This window comes from Myxocyprinus asiaticus, chromosome 36 (genome assembly GCF_019703515.2).
Source record: "Myxocyprinus asiaticus isolate MX2 ecotype Aquarium Trade chromosome 36, UBuf_Myxa_2, whole genome shotgun sequence".
Classification (NCBI taxonomy): domain Eukaryota; kingdom Metazoa; phylum Chordata; class Actinopteri; order Cypriniformes; family Catostomidae; genus Myxocyprinus; species Myxocyprinus asiaticus.
The window spans coordinates 25,972,841-25,990,675 of record NC_059379.1 but is presented as its reverse complement, the minus strand read 5'-3'; the positions used below and the strand labels follow the sequence as shown (position 1 = coordinate 25,990,675).

The following is a 17,835-nucleotide window of genomic DNA, read 5'->3' as shown; positions in this document are numbered from 1 at the left end:
TTAAGTTTTATGCAGGGATGCATGATATTCCTTCTCTTTTAATCTGAAAACATTGGTGATACTGGAATTGTATCTAACTTTTTAAACAAAACTGTAACTGTGACACCGAGTGCAGCTGGATTTCTGAAACGGATCTTCCATATTACAGGGTGAGATTCATAAAAACGTAACTTCTTTTTATTCTGCGAAGTGGAGCCTTCAAACAACGTTGCAAATTTTATTTAAATAATGTTCCGTTGTTGTCTCTGTAGCACGCTGAAATGACAGGGCTCATCTGTGAATGGGTAAAATATTTCAGTTTCCCTTGCGTTCATTTGCAATGTGACAATGGCAAATTAATAAATTTTTTATGTCAATGCTGATATGGGATTTCTTTGTAAAGTTTCAGGTGAAACACCAGGAAGCTGTATTCACCACTGGATGATCAGCCTTGAGGGGTACATCATTTGTGAAGGCATCCAGCCAACTTTTCTGTCTGGGCTTGCTGCTGTCTTTTCTACTTACTACACCTTCAGTCTTCAGTACCAAGATGATGCTGCATGCACACTGGAATTCATTCAAAGGTTAGATGCTTACATCCTTCAGCTGTTACTATGTGATGTGGGCATTTTGAGGACCATGTGTTGCTCCCGTTTCATTTCACTAGTCATGTACAACTGCCTAAAAGATCTGATTGCTGGAGCTTGTTAAAGAAATTGTTCACCCCAAAATGAAAATTCTCTCAGCATTTACTCACCTTGATACCATCCCAACTATATATTACTTTTTTTTTCCTTCAGCAGAACACAAATTAAGATTTTTAGAAGAAATCCAAGCTCTGAGGAGCATACAGTGCAAGTGAATGGGTGCCAAAACTATGAAGTTCAAAAAACACAGAAAAGCAATTCAAACGACTCCAATGATTTACTAAATGTCTTCTGAAGCAATCTCATCAGTTTTGGGTGAGGACATACCAAAATGTAACTCCTTTTTTATTATAAATCTTGACATAAGCAGTCTCCGTGGCGATCATGATTTCAAGTTTGATTAAACTTCCTAGTGCTTGATGCATGGGTAGAACCACTAGATGACACAAGGAAGTGTAATCAAGCTTGAAATCGATCATGCCTGTAAACTGCAATGGCAAGATGTACATTGAAAAAGGAGCTACGTTTTGGTCTGTTCTCAACTAAAACCGATGTTATCACCTCAGAAGACATTTATTAAACCACTGGAGTCATTTGGATTACTTTCCTGCTGCATTTATGTGTTTTTTTAACTTCATAGTTTTAGCACCCATTCCCTTGCATTGTAAGCACATCAGAGCCCTGATTTCCTTCTAAAAATCTTCGTTTGTGTTCTGATGATGATAGAAAATCATACACATCTGGCATGGCATTAAGGTGAGTAAATGATGATTAAATTTTTATATCTGGGTGATCTATTCCTTTAAGAAAGCTCTCCTGACACTAATTATGAATACACACATTTGTTTTTCAGGCGTTTCATCGGGATAAATCCTGAGAGAGGCACCAAGGCTGGACGAGGCAAAGTCCTGTCAAAGCGTATGGGGAAAGTCGCCCAGAAAAAGATGACATCAGTCAACCCTCGTGTCTCCAGTCTACTAAAGAAACTAATGTACTTTGAGTGGGACTTTATATAAGTCAGTGAACCCAGTCATTCACACACACACACACTCAGTACACACAAACTCACACAAACACTCTCTCACACACACACACACACACACACAAACACACAAACACTCTCTCACACACACACTCAATACACACAAACTCACACAAACACTCTCTCACACACACTCAACACACACAAACTCACACAAGCACTCTCTCTCTCACACACACACACAAACACTCTCTCACACACACACACTCAGTACACACAAACTCACACAAACACTCTCTCTCACACACACACACACACACACACACACACACAAACACTCTCTCACACACACACACTCAGTACACACAAACTCACACAAACACTCTCACACACACACACCCACACACACACACAAACACTCTCACACACACACACACACACACACACAAACACTCTCACACACACACTCTATACACACAAACTCACACAAACACTCTCACACACACTCAACACACACAAACTTACACAAACACTCTCTAACACACACTCAACACACACAAACTCACACAAGCACTCTCTCTCTCACACACACACACACACACTCTCTCACACACACACACAAACACTTTCTCACACACACACACACACACACACACACACATTCAATACACACAAACTCACACAAACACTCTCTCACACACACACACACAAACACTCACACGCACACAAACACTCTCACACACACACACACAAACAGTCTCTCACACACACACACACACACACACACACTCAACACACACAATCACTCACACACAAACACATGCACACACGCACAAACTCACACAAACACTTTCTTAGACACACACTGTTTTGTCATTCATTCAGCCACTTTCTCAGTTACTTACTGAGTGTTTGTGACCAGAGTTCAGTGTTTGGACAGACAGAGATTTGTTATTATTTGTTATAATATGTATTTATTATTTATATGGCTGAAATGTAAGTTTATTTACCCAAATCAGCTTTGGGCTTTGTTTTACCAATTCCGTTATTATTTTGTACAGATGTTTTGCAAGAATGGTGTTTTGCAAATAAAGAGAGACGTTTTGAAAAGATACTTTGAAGCTGTATTATTTGTCTTAAAAGTTTAAGTCACTATTTCAAAGGCTACATTTATACACTATTAAAACATGGTATATTTTATTGCAAGACTAAGGAATAATGTATTAAATCACAAGGTTTAGAAAAAAAGTAAACACATTGTAGTCCTTTTTGCTAGCAGTCCATTACTCAATAGCTTATACAGTAGCATGTAGTGTATTTTTACTGTAGTTTACAGTGAAATCCTGCAAATATACCTCTTGTGAAAAAGTGCAAATAAACAGTAATTAACTGCTAATCCTTTTGTCAGTATTTTACTGTAAAGGTAGTAAAATAACAGCTTTATGCTGTATTTGCAAAAACAGTAGCAAACTGTAAATTTCAGCTTAAGCAAGATACTGTTAATTTTACAGTAACTTGCTGTCAACCCTGCTGCCAGTTCTTTACTGTTTTTTTACGGGAAAACTTTTAACAGTGTAACTTTACCGCACTTAAATTTTCCATCTTTTTTCTTCTGACTGTTGTAATCTATCACTCTCTTTTTCTTCATTTGGAAAGTTGTGGAAACAAAATAGTGGTGTTTTTCTTTTAATGTTGGAGCAAATGTGTTAGCAAAAATTATATTTGCCTTGGTCTCCCTTTCACTCTTATTCACCACTATCGAAGTTTACCCTGCAATCATTTACTGCCGCGTTCCAAATCCTAAAAATGTGAAAAGGGTCCATTATCAACCACTTATAGGCAGCTATAAATAGTTAAACATATGCAAGGGAGACCAATTACAATTCAGTATGCAAATAGATGTAAGAACAAGGACCAGTCGCTATTCAGTATGCAAATATTACAATGACGTCATCACTTTCAAGTCAATGGCAGATTATAAAACTTGTAACATTTACAGACCACAAATAACACCTCTAAGGCTGAAATTATCAATATTAATTGCATTTTTATCAAGTTTAAGTTTGTTCCAAGTATTAAGTCATTAAGTTCTAAGTATTTTCATCCAAAAAATTACTAATTCAGTCATAATTTACTCTCCCTCATACATAATTTCTTGTTTTCTGTGGAACACAAAAAGATACAGTATGTTGGGCAGAATGTTACCCTAAGTTACCATTAACTTTCATTGCATCTTTTTTCATATAATGAAAGTGAATGGTGACTGAGGCTGTCAGCACCTAATGTTCTACCAAAAATTGTTTGGGTGAACTATCCATTTAAGGAATAACAATATCAATCACATAAGTGCTGCCTGGCAAGCACTGAAATGTTTCCTGAACACTCCCCCATCTGCTATTAGGTAGACAAACAGATAACCCCCCCCCCCCCCCTCCAGGTCACGCTATTTCAGGAGAATCAACCTAGGAATGACTTTCTGTTGTAGTTGTCTCTGCCTAGTATGCTCGACAGGATTAAGTATTTTAACATCAAATACAGTATATTAAACACATCACCTTTAATAATAATAATAATAATAATAATAATAATAATAAATGGTGCTTAACATGAAACATAACATGCTTTTGACAGTTGTTCAATGATCTTTCATAAACATGAGTAGTTTAACTCTGTCAGCTATGGAGTTCAACCTTTTCCTAACATTGTATTGGCATATTAATAATGATCATGATCCTCAGCTCAGTTGTGTATGTGTGTATGCACCAATACAGGTGAAGGAGGCCAAGGTTATGGAAGCAGAAATCAATGATGCGAGAGAAAACTACCGTCCAGCAACGGCCCGAGCCTCGCTTCTGTACTTTATCATGAATGACCTCAATAAAATCCACCCCATGTACCAGTTTTCTCTCAAGGTACTGCTCAACACCACATTGTTGACCCTTAACCACAGACTGGCTCTTTGAAGAACTTGTTGTTTATTTCCCTGCGCTCAATGATTTAGTTTGTACCTCACTCAGACTTTATTGTGTTTTCTCTTGCCAGCTCAGTTGAGCTTTTATTACACTGTGTTCTGTCCCAGGCTAACATAACAATTCAGCCGTGGTAAAATATGGTATTAATATAATGAGCTCTTACATTCTGCAGGACATCACTGCACTATAAACGCTTGCTTATAATGGAGAGATGTTAATGTTCTGAAGAACAGCTTTGCAGACATTAATGGAAAATAGATTATGAATGTATTGTTAATTTGCCTGTTCACACTGGCTTTCTTGAATTTTCATGCATCACACTGACAAGACCCATCCACAGCTATAAAAAAATAAAAAAATAAAATTAATGCCTCTTCCTTTTTGTACAAATGCATGCATAGGATTTTTGATCTTCCTTAGGTACCAGAAAAAGTCTCATTAGCAAATGAGAGAAAGCAGAACAGTAGTAAAGGTGCACTCAGTGTTTTTATTATTATTATTTTCTTTCTTTTTACAGAAACTTCCTTAACTTTTTATCAGAAAGAAATAGTAATAGTACAATAGTATTTAATTTTAGAATTAAAAGACGGTGTGGTTGTTTCAAGGAGCACAATATGACAATACTTGAACAAAAATAAGCTGCATGGCCGAGTCGCAAGAAAGAAGCCAATGCCACAAAAAAGCCTGGTTACAATATGCCCGACAACACCTTGACATGCCTCACAGCTTCTGGCACACTGTAATTTGGAGTGACGAGACCAAAATAGAGCTTTATGGTCACAACCATAAGCGCTATGTTTGGAGAGGGGACAACAAGGCCTATAGTGAAAAGAATACCATCCTCACTGTGAAGCATGGTGGTGGCCCACTGATGTTTTGGGGGTGTGTGAGCTATAAAGGCATGGGGAATCTTGTAAAAATTGATAGCAAGATGAATGCAGCATGTTATCAGAAAATACTGGCAGACAAGCTCAACAAGTATTGTGCTCTTTGAAACAACCACACTGTCTTTTTCCAGAGCAGCCTGTATTTCTCCTGAGGTTACCTGTGGGTTTTTCTTTGTATCCCGAACAATTCTTCTGGCAGTTGTGGCTGAAATCTTTCTTGGTCTACCTGACCTTGGCTTGGTATCAAGAGATCCCCGAATTTTCCACTTCTTAATAAGTGATTGAACAGTACTGACTGGCATTTTCAAGGCTTTGGATATCTTTTTATATCCTTTTCCATCTTTATAAAGTTCCATTACCTTGTTACACAGGTCTTTTGACAGTTGTTTTCTGCTCCCCATGGCTCAGTATCTAGCCTGCTCAGTGCATCCACGTGAGAGCTAACAAACTCATTGACTATTTATACACAGACACTAATTGCAATTTTAAAAGCCACAGGTGTGGGAAATTAACCTTTAATTGCCATTTAAACCTGTGTGTGTCACCTTATGTGTCTGTAACAAGGCCAAATAAATGGCTTCATATGATCACTATCCTTAAATAAAAGACAGTTTTTTTTTGCATGATCAGTCATATTTTCAAAATCAATGCCAAAATTTCACAATTTCTGCCAGGGTATGCAAACTTTTGAGCACAACTGTATATATATATATATATATAGAAACTGCTGATAAACACATTAAATTAAAATATTCAAGAAGCATCATGAGCTCAAATGAGATTTAGTGCTCTGTTTGTAATTATAATCCAGATATATAACTTTCTTTTCATGTTGGCTTATAAGAATCAGAATCAGCTTTATTGCCAAGTATGCTTACACAAACACAAGGAATTTGTTATGGTGACAGAAGCTTCCAGTGCAAATGCAACCGTATATACATACATACAAACATATACATTTAAACATATATATATACAGTGTCATAAAAAAAAAAAAATGTGGGGGGGGGGGCGGGGTTTGTGTGGGTGCCTCGTGCCGCCCCCCGCAAGATGCTGCCCTGGGCAACTGCCCATGTCTCCCATGCCTAAATCCGCCACTGATTTTGAATGGCCATGGAAAATAAAGCAATGTGATAATTTTACCTGGTCGCAAAAAGTAGTCCGTTAATTTACCTGATGAACTTTCACCTTTTGCTGACCCTTTATGCTTCGCAGAGCTTAATGTATGCTTCTAAATCACTTGCACCTTTATTAGCAAATGACACATAAGTGCCAGCTTTACATTCTGCTTCCCATGGATCTCGACCTGGATGAAAGCATGGCAATTTTTTATGCAAATCTTCTGTAAATTTGCATTTTCATTTAGGCATTATTTTCACTCAGCTGTCATTTGCTGCTACTGTCAAACAGCTGTTTGATGCCGAACATAACAGCACTTCGCACGTTCATGTAGAGATTGACAGGCAGGAATTTGGCCAATAGTTGATGCAAGCCTCTTATAATCGATCAATTGGTGTGCGAGAAGGCGGGACTTACAAAGAGGGGTTAAAGCAATGCAAATATGCGCGCATACATACAATGAAGTATTAGACCAGATGCACATCGTAATGCAACTAAAGCCGAATCCCGGACATTTTCGCAAATTTAGAAATCCTGGCCGGATGCTATTTTAAGGTCCGAAAAAGAGGACATGTCCGGGAAAAAGAGGACGTATGGTCACCCTACTTATTCCATAACAATGAAGCTGTAGCTCGGTTATGATATAAACTGATTGGCGTCCTCCATAGTCCCGCTTGAGTGGTCATGCAGTGCAGATTTTCCGTGTAATAAAACCGGTCATTATTTCAAAAAAGTTTATGAAACGATAGTGGTATTTTCGACAACTATAGCTGTTTTTCATATTTCATAACTCAACCTTTGTTATGCACAGTACAGTAAGATGATTGGCTTAGTGTGTACTTTGTGTTATTTTTAATTTTTTTGTTGCCGGGGTATCCATGGCACCAGCTGGAAAGGTACAGCCCTCTTCCAGAAAGGGGTGAGGGGAGTAGCAGCTGCTTTCAGTTTTGTACCTGATTGTGACCTTTTGTTTTTTTATCAACCCTACAAAAAAATATGGCCTATGCAAGAGTGCATTCTGTTTAATGCTTAGTGCTTAATACACTAAAGGAGGCTGTACTGTATCAACTACCTCAGGGGAGACTAAATGCTGCTAGGTGGAACACACTGTAATTTGCACCACTGTCTGTTCAAAATAAATGAAAAGAAACCTAGCATTTGGGATTTATTGCTTTTTCCTGTTGTACCGAATGTGTATTGAACCGTGACCCCAAAACCGTATGTACCGAACCGTGACTTTTGTGTACCGTTACACCCCTAATAATTACTTACCTGTATTGTATGTGAATTTGAAAAAGAATGTTCTATTTTAAAGTGCCACTTGAAGGCAAAATAACCCAAAAACTAAATTTCTGTCATTATTTACTCAGCCTTATGTCATTTGACTTTCTTTCTTCTGTGGAGCCACTCAAGCTCCATAATTAAAAAATTTAAAAAGCACCAGAAAATATTGTGAAAGTTGTTCAAACGTGTGCAATATTACACATCTTCTGAAATCATATAATAGCTTTGTGTGATGAACAGACCAAAAGTTAAGTCATGATGTTACTACAGTATTTGCACAATGTTTTCTCCTCTTTTCCTTGTCAGTGCTATATATATATATATATATATATATATATATATATATATATATATATATATATACACACACTCACTTATCACTTTATTAGGAACACTATACATATATTGGGTAGGGCCTCCCTTTGCTCTCAAAACAGCCTAAATTCTTTGTGCCAGGAATTCCACAAGATGTTGAAAACATTTCTTTGAGATTCCGGTCCATGTTGACATGATTGAATTATGCTATTTCTGCAGATTTCTCAGTTGCACATTCATGCTGCAAATCCCCCATTCTACCACATCCCAAAGGTGTTCAATTGGATTCAGATCCGGTGACAGGGAAGGCCACTGAAGAACAGTGAACTCATTTTCATGTTCATGAAACCTGTTTGAGACTACTTTTGCTTTGTGACATGACGCATTTTCATGCTGGAAGTAGCCATTAGAAGATGGGTAAATTGTGGCCGTGAAGGGATACACATGGTGAGCAACAACTCAAACCGGCTGTGGCATTCAAACAATGATTGATTGATTGATTGATTGATATTAACAGGCCCAAAATGTGCCAAGAAAACATTCCCCACACCATTACACCACCACCACCAGCCTGGACTGTTGACACAAGGCAGGTTGGGTCCATGGATACATGCTGTTGGTGCCAAATTCTGACCCTACCATCTGTGTGCCTCAGCAGAAATTGAGATTCATCAGACCAGGCTACGTTTTTTCAGTCTTTAACTGTCCTGTTTTTGTGAGCCTGTGCCCAATGCAGACTCAGCTTTGTGTTCTTGGCTGACAGAACTGGAACCTGATGTGGTCTTCTGCTGTTGTAGCCCATCCGCCTCAAGTTTCGATGTGTTGTGCATTATGAGATGCTACTCCGCTCACTACAATTGCACAGAGGGGTTATCTGAGTTACTGTAGCCGTTCTGTCATCTCAAATCAGTCTGGCCATTCTCCGTTGACCTCTCTCATCAACAAGGTATTTCTGTCTGCAGAACTGCTGCTCACTGGATGTTTTTCATTTTTGGCACCATTCTGAGTAAACTCTAGAGACTGTTGTGCGTGAAAATCCCAGGAGATCAGGTAGTTACAGAAATACTCAAACCAGCCCGTTAGGCACCAACAATCATGCCATGGTCGAAATCACTGAGATAACATTTTTTCCCCATTTTGATGGTCGATGTGAACATTAACTGTAAGCTCCTGATCCGTATCTGCATGATTTTATGCATTGTACTGCTGCCACATGATTGGCTAATTAGATAATCGCATGAATAAGTAGGTGTACATGTGTTCATAATAAAGTGCTCATTGAGTGTAAGTTTAGGCTCTAGTCATTTGCAATGTCTAACTTGTGTTTTGTCGTGTGTTTTTTTTGTGTTTCGTGTTCTGTGTTGTGCTATCCAGTGGCTTGCAAGTGATCTGCTCTGTGCTATCCAGTCAAGCAGTGCAGATAAATGTTCTGTGCTTCTTGGTTCAGTTGGGAAGCAAAAGTAGCACTGATCATATAAAAGTGGTGAACGTGAGATGAAGTCACAATCATGTTAGGGGGGAAAATCCCTTCAAATATTATGAACTTTGCTTCAGCAGCTTTTCACTTAGGTGGCCACTGAAGATTTTTCAGTGTGTGAAAAAATGCTGTTATTGTGAAGGACATGTTATTCAGACAGTGTCTTCAGTGTTTATCCTTGATTCGCTATGCTAGCATCTCCCTTTTGATTATTTATTTGTTCTAAAGGAACAAAATGTCATCACAGAAACCAGAACCGGATATATCTCTAAACTTTTCTCACTTTTAAGTGGTCCCTCACTCTCTGTCTTCATAATTTCTTAATATTGGCTATGATAGTTTTGTGCACTCAAATTCATTTGTTAAATTGATTCAAAACCAAAATACTGTAGATGTAATGTCCAGAAAGCACTTTAATGGTGAATGTTCTTCAGAGTTTTAAGTTTTTTGTTGTTGTTTTTTTTAAAGAGTTTTGTATGTTAAGAACATTAAGCTACGTTATTAAAAACACGATATTCAGAGCCATGGTCAAGCACAGGTTTGTGCATGTGTTTTGACAAATTTAGCAGTTTAGCAAATTTAGCAAATCCAGCTGTGACATTACCTAATTCCAGTTTCAAAAGGACTAAATACTCGAATAAAATGAGAAATGTCTTATCAGCAAAGTCCAAAAAGTAGTGCCACAGCATTAATATTAGTACTTCTGTGTATCTTTATAGACCATTTCAAGAATGTAAACAAAAACAAAGGAATTGGAACGGTCAAAGCGTATTTTTGGATTCCTTTCAACAAAGTCTCTTTTTCAACGTAAGTCAGTCCACTTGGCGGCCATCTTTGGAATGCTCTTGGGCAGTTTTGAGAGCTATTTTTTTATGTAAACAAGCATCATGAAAGTGCAGCTCCTATCTATTTGAATGGGGAAAGACCGAAATCTCAAAACCGGTTGAGCAAGATTATGATAAAAGAACATATTTCAAATAAGCAGTAAAATCTGACAACACTGTGTGACAGGGTGAGCAAGAGACAGACACAATGGGTGTGGTGTCAGGCCTCAGAGAGGCATTGACAGCCGATATCTGTATCTAAAAGGTTATTGGCTATTTTACCTGTAGGGCGGGACTTCCTTTGTACATCCGTTGAACGTTGGCTGTCGTTTGGCATTCAAATTTCTCTCATTCATTTTAATAGAAGTGGCCTGTCTCTGCTAAATACTCTCTATTTTGACAAGCAGGAAATGTTCATGGAATAATAACTCACTTGACATCAAAAACTAACAGTCCTTGAAATGGTCTATATTACAACTCTCTAAATACTGTTTATCATCACTCATTCAAAATGACCAAATTAACCCTTAAGTGCATGGGTGTTTCGCCAAACAATATTACATATAGTACCTCAGGTCTTTAGTGACCCATCACGTATATCTGTCAAGTGGATCTACAAAATGCCCAGATCAAGACAAATAGAAAATAATAGAATATATCCTGTATATTTTGATGTTTTATTTTTCATTTAACAAAGAGATGATGCCAGATGATGATAATGTATTCATTAGTTCCATACTGAAATTTCATGAGATGCAGCTGGCTCTCAAACACATATTGAGCTTTGCATAAAACAGAAGCTTTACATAAGATACACATGTTTTTTCTAAGGCACTTTTTGAGTCTAAATAGATGCACAACTTACATAATTTCAGTAGCACAACCAAATGACAATAGCCAGTTTATTCTGTTCATGTGTTATACTTGCTATAGTTTACAAAACTGAACTTAGACTTTCAGTTTTGTTCAGGTATGGTAGTCCCAAAGTTCAGGTATGGTAGTCCCAAAGACAGTTCTTTTCCTCCAAAAAACAAAGACGAACATTGCACTTGCGGCATAGAGTATTGGTGTTGCCAGTTTTGCAGAGTCTGCAGCATCCTCTTGTTGTCTTCACTGGTAAATGTGCAACCATGTCCCTGCGCATGTCCACCGGGGGGGGGGGTGCAGATGGCCTCTTAGCTGGGGTCCCGTTTGGTTCACCCCCATCTGAGGACGGTCTCTTGTGAGCATTCAAAGGGCTCCTTGATGTCACCATCTGTGTTACTGGGCTGCCACCGGCTGATGATGGTTGCCCTCTCTTTGGTTTAATTGGAGTTGTGTTCACCTGAATTGGATTAGAACAGAATCAATTAAGATGTCAAAAATACATTAAGATACAAGTCAGATATGTTATAAACAGTGAAATATTAAACATATTACAAACAGTAAATAGCAGAAATGCATTCTCACCAGAATAAGAGAATCTGCTAGTTCTGCCTGAAACTGTCTCCCTTTCAGCATTTCTTTTGGCAAAATCTTGAGCGCTTTGCAGTCTCGCTTGTAGAGGAGCTAGGCGTTGATCACAGTGAGAATAATGGTGTGCCAGAAGATGTACAGGTACCACCGTTTCGATTTTATGTGGAACTTATATTTGGCAGCAAATAAATCCAATAAATCCACACCTCCCATGAATTTGTTGTAAGTTCCCACACTGTAAGGCTTCTCAACTTCAATGTAGGTTTTGGTGGCTTTGTCCCAGCATTTAATTTTCTGCACAGGTTCTGGACCAGCAAAGGATGACACAAGTGTCACCGCCCTGTTGTCAAACCATTTGACAGCACAGATGTTGTGGTTCCCCTCAACTCTGAAGTCAAAGCTTCCTCTCCCACTCTTCTTCAAGCTCTTCTCGTCTGCAAGGTTACAGTTGGGTAGGCGTACCTGTCTGGCTGTTCCCATGTAATGAATTCCACGACGAAGGAGCTGAACTACCAATGGGATGCAGGTGAAATAGTAGTCTGCATAGATTTTGTAGTTCTGCCCTTCTGGAAGTGTGGAAGCAAGCTTCATACCTTTCCCTGACAATCCAAGTTCAGATTTGGCTCGATGGCCATTGACACTGCCTTGGTACACCTCATAATCACAGACCATGCCAGAGATTACACTTCTCACCCAAAATTTGAATCCCCACGCTGAATTTATGCTGCTGAATTTCCCCTTGAAAGAGATCATCATCTCATCCACAGAGTTGTGTTCTTCCGGTACAACCTGCAGACACTTCTCTCTGAATGAGTCGAGCCAAGGTTTAGTTTCCACAGTTTGTCTGTCTTTTCTGTCTCTGGCACTGTCAAGTTGTTGACAAAATGTAACGATCTCAGCAGTTCTTGGAATCTGTTGTGTGACATAACATCTGAAACTTGGTTGTACCGCAGGGCTGTCTCCCAATACATACTGACTCCAGACATTTGAACTAGGCCCATCTTCAAGTAAATTCCAATCACTTTCTCGATTTCTTTTTTATTGGTGTTAACAGATCTTCCAGTCTTTTGAAAACTGTACTTATTTTTGTTTTGTGTCAGAGCCTGAAGCATGTCTTCTGACACGAACCTCTGGAAGTACTCCAGTGGTGTGTGGATGGAAACATCACCATTGGTGACATCTGGACCAGAAAAATCAGTATTGGGACTGACAAAATCCCTTTTCAGCCAGCGATACCGGTCACGGGGCATGGTCGGTTTCTTTGGTTGTAGCTCAATGTCCTCATAATCATCATCTGGGCAGTCAGTGGGTTCAGTGGGTTGTTGGTTTTCTTTGTCCACTTCACCGGCATCTTCATCTGTTTCTCTATCACTTGCATCACTGTCGTCTGAATCCAACTCAAAGTCACTCTCTCCATTTTGGATGATAGCAAGAACATCCTGCACACTATACACAGGTCCTTTCCTTGCTGGTGACATTCTGAAATTGGAAAAGTAGTAATTATTTAAAAACTATTCACACAATATTCACAAAATATTGAATCATTCACTCCTAAATCATTCCAGAGCATTAATTCCAATGCAACAACCATCACCTAAATCATTCCAGAACAACAGCCATCAGCTAAAACATTCCAGTACATTCAGAACCATTTAGAATATTCACACGTATTCCCACCTGGCCCAGGAAAATGCAACAAGCATCACCTAAATCATTCCAGAACATTCATTCCAATGCAAAAGCCATCAGCTAAAACATTCAGAACCATTTTGAATATTCCCACCTGTCCCAGGACAATGCAACAACCATCACCTAAATCATTCATTCTAATTCAAGAGCCATCACCTAAATCATTCCAGAACCTGTTTCTGCCCAACTGTTTCTGACTAACAAACAAAGCCCAGGGCCAGTTCAATGTATTTTTTTACTACTAGAATGTAGTAATTTATTCAATTCAGGTCTAAATTCAAAATGTTAACAAAGAAAACACATTTAGAACTTGGTTATAGTGAATAATCAAAGACATTATATCTCTATTAGTATTAGGTTTCCATTTGGGCACATGTGAGAAGTGCAATGTGCCTCCCCACCCATGAAAAAATGTTAGCTGACTCAACCAGTGTTGTAAAATAGCAACACAAATATAACAAGCTCAAAATCATTTTTTTAAACAAATTTCACAGTAGCTAAATATCTACATGTTGTACACATTGTAATAATCACAAAAAAAAATAAAAAAAATAAAAAAAATAATAATATATATATATATATATATAATAGGCATTTTACTTACTTGAATCTTGAGATATTCAATCCAATAAAAAACGGTTATGTTGCTCCGAGAAAGTTCTTAGGTTGAGTGAGCTTCGGGTCAGATGGTCCGGCACCTTTATACATTTTAATGGCCAATAGTATTCAGAGGTGGACCAACATGACCCATTGATTATTTAAATGTGGTCTGAAAAAAAACAAAAAAACTTAAAGATGTTTTTTTTAGGATAGCTCAAAATAATTGTGTAATATTACAACCATGGCCCTCACAGGGATATAGTAGTCATTTGTATGAATATAGTACTTGTTTGTCTTGTAATAAATAAAGATATATATATATACCCACACCGATCAGCCACATTAAAACAAGACATTAGCAGCAGATCTTTAAGTCCTGTAGGTAGCAAGGTGGGGCCTCCAGGGACTGGACTTGTTGGTCCAGCACATCCTATAGATGTTCGATCAGATTGATATCTGGGAAATTTGGAGGCCAAGTCAACACCTTGAACTCTTTGTTATGTTCCTCAAACCCTTCCTGAAAATTTTTTGCAGTGTGGCAGGGCACATTATCCTGCTGAAAGAGGCCACTGCAATCAGAGAATACCGTTGCCATGAAGGGTGTACATGGTCTGCAACAATCTTTAGGTAGGTGGTATGTGTCAAAGTAACATCCACATGATTGCCAGGACCCAAGGTTTCCCAGCAGAACATTGCCTAGAGCACCACACTGCTTCCGCTGGCCTACCTTCTTCCCATGGTGCATCCTGCTGCCATCTCTTCCCCAGGTAAACGACGCACATGCACCCGGCCGTCCACATGATCTAAAACAGTTCTCATTGTCTGAGAAAATATTCGAAGGCCACCAATGTAGGCTATTAGATATTCATATCAAAGATATATCTATTATAAGATATTTCCTCAGATACTTCTACTGTAATGATGACAAAGCTTGTTTTTAAATGTTTTATAATGTAAGAAAACACTAGCGTAAATAGATTAAAACAATAATCATGATAAATTTTAAGCTTTAACTTTTAACCACTGGCTGATGTCTTGAGATGTTTGGTCATTATATCCACATAAATTTCCTTCCTCATGATGCCATCTATTTTGTGAAGTGCACCAGTACCTCCTGCAGCAAAACATGATACTGCCACCCCCGTGCTTCATGGTTGGGATGGTGTTTTTCGGCTTGCAAGCCTCACCCTTTTCCCTCAAAAACTATTATATAAAAATTATGGCCAAACAGTTCAATTTTTGTTTCATCAGACCAGAGGACATTTCTCCAAAAAGTGAAATCTTTGTACCCATGTGCACTTGCAAACTGTAGTCTGGCTTTTTATGGTGGTTTTGGAGCAGTGGCTTCTTCCTTTCTGAGCAGCCTTTCAGGTTATGTCGATATAGGACTCGTTTTACTGTGGATATAAATACTTGTCTACCTGTTTCCTCCAGCATCTTCACAAGCTCCTTTGCTGTTATTCTGGGATTGATTTGCACTTTTCGCACCAAACTACGTTCATCTCTAGGAGACAGAATGTGTCTCCTTCCTGAGTGATATGATGGCTGCGTGGTCCCATGGTGTTTATACTTGTGTACTATTGTTTGTACAGATGAATGTGGTACCTTCAGTTGTTTTGAAATTGCTCCCAAGGATGAACCAGACTTGTGGAGGTCCACAATTTTTTCTGAGGTCTTGGCTGATTTCTTTTGATTTTCCCATGATGTCAAGCAAAGAGGCACTGAGTTTGAAGGCAGGCTTTAAAATACATCCACAGGTACACCTCCAATTCAGTTCACCTCCTATCAAAAGCTAATTGGCTAATTGTCTAAAGGCTTGACATCATTTTCTTGAATTTTCCAAGCTGCTTAAAGGCACAGTTAACTTAGTGTATGTAAACATCTGACACACTGGAATTGTGATATAGTCAATTAAAAGTGAAACAGTCTGTAGGTAAACAATTGTTGGAAAATTACTTGTGTCATGCACTAAGTAGATTTCCTAAATGACTTGCCAAAACTATAGTTTGCTAATATGAAATCTGTGGAGTGGTTAAAAAATGAGTTTTAATGACTTCAACCTAAGTGTATGTAAGCTTCTGACTTCAACTATATATATATATATATATATATATATATATATATATATATATATATATATATATATATCTCCTTTGATAGTAAACTTATATACATATGAAATAAGAAAAAAAAAAAAAAAAGATTTATGGAAGCCAAAAAAAAAAAACCAACAACAAAAAAACACTTTTACATATCTCGGTTATTTAATGACCCTATACACTTTTAGAAATAAAGCAGTTATAACAATATATTTGTGCAAATTTGGCATTTGTTTATTTCAATTTTTTTTTTTTCTATATTTATTTATTTATTTATTTTTTATACTTTTTAGAAGAGAAAGGTTGAGGAATACTGAAGAGGTGTGGGCTGAAGAGATACAGAGGGTGGAACTAGGTATACATTATAGGGTTACTGAATTGTAAATGAATAGTGATAATATTTTAGGTAGGTTTTGGATTTAGTCTTTGGTTCTACGGAAATGCTGCATGATGTTGTGACACTCAGCGCACATCTTGTTTTCAGTCAGCAGTGCACAGTATCAACACATTATGTAAAACCAACAAATTCAGTATGCAAATAGTTGTAAGAAACAAGTCCAATCACAATTTAGTATACAAATATATATAAAAAGTAAGACAAATCGCAATTCAGTATGCAAAAATTACGATGACATCAGTGTTGTCTGTTACATTTTGAATACTGAATATATCAATTCTAATCAACTGGAAATTTTCAAACTTCAATCAAAAAGTTAGTTTAATCAAAAATAGATATCGTACCTAAGGCTGAAATTACCAATAAGACAAACATTGAATGAAGCAGTTTGGACTGAATTAATTTACCAAAGTTTAATTCTTAGGGTGAGGTTGTTTAGACAAAACTTAACAGAATATCAGTTTTTGAGGAATATATATACACTGCTGCCTTGCAAGCAATGTAATTATTCAGAAACGTGTTAGTAGTATAACCTCCTGAGTAGGGCTGCAGCGGTTTACTGGTTTCATGGTATACCACGGTATGAAAGTTGACGGTTATTATACCATGTACATTTGATTATATACGGTATTGAGAATAAAAAATGCAACCGGACGGAGAATCTCACCTGCACATGCGCATCTCGTTTCCTCCTCGTCTGACTGTCAGACTCATCAACTTGCCCCACACAAACACATGCAGCAGAGAAAATGTCAGAGAGAAGCATGGTGAGGGGGTCTGACATAAGTGAGTGTGTGTGTGAGTTAAAGCAGTGTTTCTCAACTGGTGGGTCGCAGGTCTATTCGGACTGGGTCGCGGACAGCAGGGAAAGAACAATGCCATGGTTCCCTATCTGTCACTCACTCTACGTTGTGTCAATGTAGTGACACTAGGGGTCACTCTTGGGAGCCCGAGACACCTCTGGTCTTTGATAAAAGGCCAATGAAAATTGGCGAGTGGTATTTGCATGCCACTCCCCCGGACATACGGGTATAAAAGGAGCTGGTATGCAACCACTCATTCAGATTTTCTCTTCGGATCCGAACGGTCATGCTCATTGAGCTAAATAT

The 17,835-nt window shown here is 38.1% G+C and overlaps 1 pseudogene; it reads left to right on the top strand.

Annotated features, from left to right (window-relative positions):
• Positions 1 to 17,835, top strand: part of LOC127427203 (dynein axonemal heavy chain 9-like) — a 272,019-nt pseudogene that overhangs the window by 172,617 nt on the left and 81,567 nt on the right.